The following is a 6,000-nucleotide window of genomic DNA, read 5'->3' as shown; positions in this document are numbered from 1 at the left end:
TGTGAACCCGCACCAATGTGTGATTTTTTTTCAATTAAAATATAAAAAATAAGAAAAAAAATTAAAATTAAATAGATTCTTTTAAGATTAAAAAAATCTACTTAAGTCTTAAAACATTTTCAATTTGTTTTCATTATTTCACGGCCCCCCTCAACAAAACTTGCGGCCCCAGTTTGGGAAGCGCTGCTATATGGTACTGCTACACTAGTAACGCTCAATAAAGAATGAATGGATAATGACGCCCTGACACACCGCATGGGCGGTGTGTAAAGTTGCTTTATCTGTCAAAGATGATGAAATCCAAATATTGCAGACATTGAATTTCAAATTATTATTTGAATTTCTGAAAATGGACTGGTACCACTCAGTACGTATGCTAAAATCAAAAGAAGAAAATTGCCTATAGTCTGGATTTAAGTTAGATTACAAGGCTTTCCAAATATAATTGTATTTTGAGAACCACAGCTGTAGACTGAAATCAGTTATTATAGATTCAAAAGTGCCTTTAATGCATTTCATTTGGTTAAAGTAAAATGTGACAGTTTTTTGAAAGTGACTCATTTTTTTCCTATGATAATTTTTTAACAACTGTTTTATTGCTAAGAATATCTGGTTACAACGTACTTATAACTGTAACATGAGGTAATTATCAGATGAAGCTCGCAGATAGCTGTACTCCTGTTTTGCTTCAGTAGAGCTTTGTTTGTGTGACCCTTTCCTTTACCAGACGCAGCGCTGATGATATCCTTGAACTTGCAACGGTTTCTTTTGCAGCTTGCTTCTATTTTCGTCATCTCGTTAATTAATGACAGTTGTTTTGTAGCCTTGAAATAAAGCTTGGCGGGTTGCTACTAACTGTTGCGCTGGAAGTGAAATATTAGAATAACAATTTCCGGATGGATATCATCATGATGTCTTTTTTTTCTTTCTTTTAATGCTAGCAGAAAAAATAGGAGTATTTGTTTTCCACTGTTCTCTACACGTTGAGGAACAAGAAACGTAAAATAGACTTGAAATACTGTTATATTTTTTCCCGTAAACGAAGTGACAGTTGTGAACAGAGGATCACAACTTAGTTTTTCTAGTTTATTACATTTTGCTCTCTGTAACGAGGACCATTTTTGCCTTCAGATCAAAGGAAAAAAATCGATGAAAACATCGGGATGGTCGGGCTTTCTAGCTGGATTCAACTGTAAGGAGAAAAAAAAATTATAAGTGGACAATATGTTTGCTTTCATTTAATACTTTTTCTGACATCTACAAGTAAGAAGATATTAAAAACATAAATAACTTACCCTGTTATCAATATTTAAATTGCTTCATCGTAGAAATACACACGTGGTGGAGAAGCTCACTTTCGCAACCTGTCAAAATCGATTGTAGAATCAGTTTTGACAGGTCGAAACGATTCTAGCATCATTTAGTGTAAGCGAATCGATTGCGATTACCACTTGATATAAGGAAGCCAATCTAAACTGCTTTATCAGTATGCAGTCTTCTGTCTGCGCGCGGTCAGAAGTTTTCTGCGCACAATGAGCAATGAATTGCGATACTAAAAAAAACAAAAATCATTTTCTAGCTAACCAGTATTATTCTTATGCATCTATCAGGCTATCTTATCTTTCATTTTGTCTGTGTTAAACGTATTTGTTTATAACTGAATGCTAGAAGAGCTTAAAAGAGTGAATCCACTGTTTTCACCACAATATCCCAAACTGCTCGCAAAATACTTTACTTGTTCATCATCATATTTTCGCAATATAGCAGAGATTTTTATTCTGTGTTGGAATTATGCAGTGTGTCTGGACTTTTGCATCGCCTAAGTTGTGACTCTTCACGATGCAATAATAACGCATCGCTAGGCTAGAATTACAGTAATACCAAAAACTTTAGGGCAGTTATTTGCGTTTTTATTTCCCTTGAGGATTGTTTTATATATTTCTGATATTTTTTCTAACAGAATTTATATATATAATAATTATATAATAAAATACTTATCATATATAGTCCACAAATAATTACTATTAGCGAATATTTTTTTTCTGAAGAAATTCTATTATCTCGGTAAACTCATACTGTTCTATTTGTTGGTACTAAAGTTTTTCATCGGTGATTGCAAAAAACTACTGCCTACAGTTTTGTACACTAGATTGGGGAAAGTTGTAATTCGTCCATAAATCTACATTCATAGCAGCTTGTAGTGGCTAGCATCAAGGATATTATTGCATTTGGACTACTGGAACATTTTTCTTACATGCCTTCCGGTTTAGTATTGTTTTCTTTTTCTTAAAAGACGTGTCTGCTTCGCGGATAAATTTAGTGCTTTAATTTAATTTACACCATTGCCTTTGTGTGAATATTTTATTAGTCCAGACATATGAACAGCATTAGCATCATCTTGTTGCATGTGCCTTTGTTGAATGAAGGTTACAGAGTCTCTGCGGCATATTGCTTTAGTGAGGCGAGACCTTTATTAATTATGATATTTCTAAAGACTGCCAGCGTAATCTCCTAAACACTGATGATATCGACCTTACGCATTTCATATTATTTCTGGGTCTTGTAGTTGTTTCAAGGAACCAGAATAATAATGGGTATTTGTAGTTACGATTATTTGAATAAATTATAATTGTTTCAGACTCTTGCTTGTAATTTTAAACGATAAAAATATTATGCTGAAATATTTGTATCATAACCCATAGTGACATTTAAGGCTGTAGCGGAATTATCGAGTTTTATTTTTCCATTTGGCTGGTAAAAAGCTGACCAGAGTGATTTGATCATTGGTCCCCGATAATGCATTGTGGTAACGTGGTCCATTAATGCAAACATAAATAAACAAAGATTTAATATTAATGGAACTTATCTGTATATGTCACTCTTTGTTTTAAAATTAAAACTTAATATTTATCCTGTATTGGTTGAATATTGAGAAATTGAACCTGTTTAGGTTAAATATGATGGATTTGTAAACAGGATGTATAGATAGTATTTTATATAACTTAAAAACTTATTATTATTATTATTACAATGTATGGTAAGAGGTTTTTTAAACAAAATTGAAACGGAAATTACTGTCTGTACTTACATACGTAGCCGAACAAACAAAAAAAAAACCATACGAATAAGAATTTAAAATATTGGGGGCATAAGTAAAGTAAAAAGTACATACTATTTTAACGAAACATGGATTACAGTGTGTATTACAAATTATCTCAATTTGTTTTGATTAAGCACAAAAATTAATTTCTTGATCCTCTTCTAACATTTAATATCACACTTGACCCGACGATTAGTAAGACGTTTATTTTTAAATATACTTTTCATGAATTACTCGCATACTGTCCAGCTTCTGAAGTCCAGAATATCACGGATGCTGCGTATAGGTAGCAGTAAAATTCGTTAATGCTCAAGAAGGTCTAGAATGTTAAACGAACAATTGCATAAAGGTAAACTGCAGTTGTCTTCCATGACATAACAAAATAAGAATAGTTCTGTTAATTCTGCTTGCTATTTTATGTCAAAAGCAAGGAAAAACTACTTATTTTTAGTGTACTTAATAGTAGACTCATCTTTCTCAGATATTCAGAAATCACTTTCCCCCTAGACATTTTTCTTATGCCTTTTCTACAGAAATTAGAAAAAATTTCTAATTTTTCTTATGCCTTATTTTCATGGGCGCTGCTCCAATGAACTGGACACTGTCACTCCAACATCTCTTTCCTCTCAGCATGTAAAACCACGAGAGCTCTCTTATGGAACAGTGGAAAAGTCTTCCTTACACTGTTTCCACTGACCACTACCTTTATCTGACCATTAAATATACCAGTAGGTTATTCCTCCTTAACACTTGCTCTCATACGGGACACTTTATATATATACTGTAATCAGTATTTACTATACTGTACAAGCATGTATCTGTAGAGTCTACTCTACGTCAAATGTACTCAGTATTAAGCGGAGTAGAATCGGTGAACTTCAAAGGAGGTGTTATGATAGGCTGCCATATCAGTGGGCTTCCCATCTACGACATGAATAAAATACTGTATTACTCAAAATCAACTGTTGGAAATGTGATTTCCACTTTTAAGAAAGTTAAAATATAGAAAAAAATTAACTGGCCTAATAGCATTCCGTTCTCGATCAAGATTCAGGAAGTAAGCTGATACCAGGGGATTAAAGAGCGACTGGGAGTGGTACAGAAATCTCGGGGTCAATGTGGAAATCAGGCAGGAGTTCAGACACTGCTACTATATAGCAGTAGGACACTCGGTGTTTCTATGGAAGAACAGCTGCACATAGAAGCCAAACATCAGTCATTTCATTGAGAAGCGCATTGCAACTTCGTTATGTACACTGTGATTATGACTAGTCCGTAGAATGTTGGAAGTTTATGATATTGAACGACGAATCATGCTATGTCCTTTTCGATCGTTTGTGACAGTGTGGGTGTGTCGGATGCTTAGGAAACATATTATGCCTGAATGTAACATTCCAAATGATGTGTAAGGGAATGGAGCTATTTCTTTTATGAAGCTATACTCTGATGTTTTGTCGTATTGCCTGGAAGGAAGAACTTTGATGAATATGCAGCACCTCTCGATAATAAAATGGCTCCTATATAGTAGCAGTTCTAGAGAACTGCTAGGTATGACTTCAAATAGACTTTAGATTTGACAGAGCGCAAGCATAGGTGGTTTGGTTACATGGTTTGAAGAAATGTATGGAAAAACTTAGCTGGCCTACTAACATTCTCAGTCAGAGACCAACTGGAAGAACGTCGGGTGTTTGCGTGGCAAGTGCAGATTGAAGGAAGAATGACCTAAAATGCTCCACACAAAGTGGTAGGTGTATCTAGGATAGAAAGTGTAATGAGTATCAAAGAAGAAAGTTACACGCTAATGAGTTAGTTTTGATTTCTCGGAAATGTAGTTCTGTCCCAATACTTATTTGAACGTAACATGCATTTTATCATGTTAGGTTGTGATGCTGCTGGCTTCTCTATTGTTGTTATCTTTGTTGTTTTGCACATTGACGGACATTCCGCCAGTTGGCGACGGTGTAGAATTGTCAACGGGATCTCAGTGAAGTGTATACTAGTCAGGCTTTAATCTATTCTTTCGATTTCACTTTCTCAATTATACACTTCTAAATGTTTACTCTCTAACTTCTTACGGTAGTAGATCTAATTGCTTTTCATTGTGTGTCTAGATCTCCTGAATCAATTGCCGAGTTTATTTTGGCTCACGTTACTAATGAGTTTGGACTCCTGTGCCATGAATCGGTTTGGTTCTTAATTGTCTATTCTTGGGTTTTTGCTTATCTTGCGAGAAGAAAAATCTTGAGTTTTAGAAAGAAAAATAAACATTCTCATTTAATTTAAGATCAGTTCACTTATCCCTACTTAAAAAGAAAAATCTGGAATATTCTGTTGATAAAGCTGAAATGGAACTCGGATTTGTCATTCGTGATTAGCAATATTGGAAGAGTTCGGCTTAGTGACGCCCTTAAATTGTTTAAGAAAAAAACTAATATTTATATCTTAATGAATGTAATTCAGTTTTAATTCTTGCAAGATTTTAATTATTAATTCTATGTTGTTGTGTGAAAACATCACCTCAAAATACAGTTATATGATATGCTCATTTATAGACCGTATCAAGTAACACTTCCATGCATTTTAGTAGCCGCTAATACTGACTATATGTATTCGAAAATTGCCTTTGTTTTGCGTTCCTCTTTGAATCTGTATCATGTGAATACAGCAGTAGTATCATGCCAGCCTGAAAGAAAAATTGTGCATACGGTTTATAAGGGGGCACTGGAAATTAAAATGAGTGTCGCGTCTTCGTCTGTGAACATAATGGCACAAAAATTACATTATTTACCGCAAATTAAACAAATTTTTCACACAAAGGATTCACCATACCGTTATAACAAATAGTTTATGCATAAAAAATAAGAAAAACGTTATTTCTTCTTGGCTGAAAGTGTTCTGCA

At 34.1% G+C, this 6,000-nt stretch overlaps 1 long non-coding RNA gene across 1 annotated transcript in view; it reads right to left on the bottom strand.

Moving 5' to 3' along the window:
* Nucleotides 1-574: 574 nt before the first annotated feature.
* The window catches only part of LOC150108986 (uncharacterized), a 183,978-nt gene continuing 178,552 nt past the window's right edge, over nucleotides 575-6,000 (bottom strand). The window contains exon 3 of the long non-coding RNA XR_016549470.1: nucleotides 575-1,190. This is a non-coding gene — a long non-coding RNA (uncharacterized LOC150108986). The remainder of the gene's footprint in view (nucleotides 1,191-6,000) is intronic.

This window comes from Typopeltis vanoorti, chromosome 2 (assembly GCF_054136105.1).
Source record: "Typopeltis vanoorti isolate ZY-2024b chromosome 2, IOZ_Tvanoo_1.0, whole genome shotgun sequence".
In the NCBI taxonomy this organism is placed as follows: Eukaryota; Metazoa; Arthropoda; class Arachnida; order Uropygi; family Thelyphonidae; genus Typopeltis; species Typopeltis vanoorti.
This window is presented reverse-complemented; position numbering and strand designations above follow the sequence as displayed.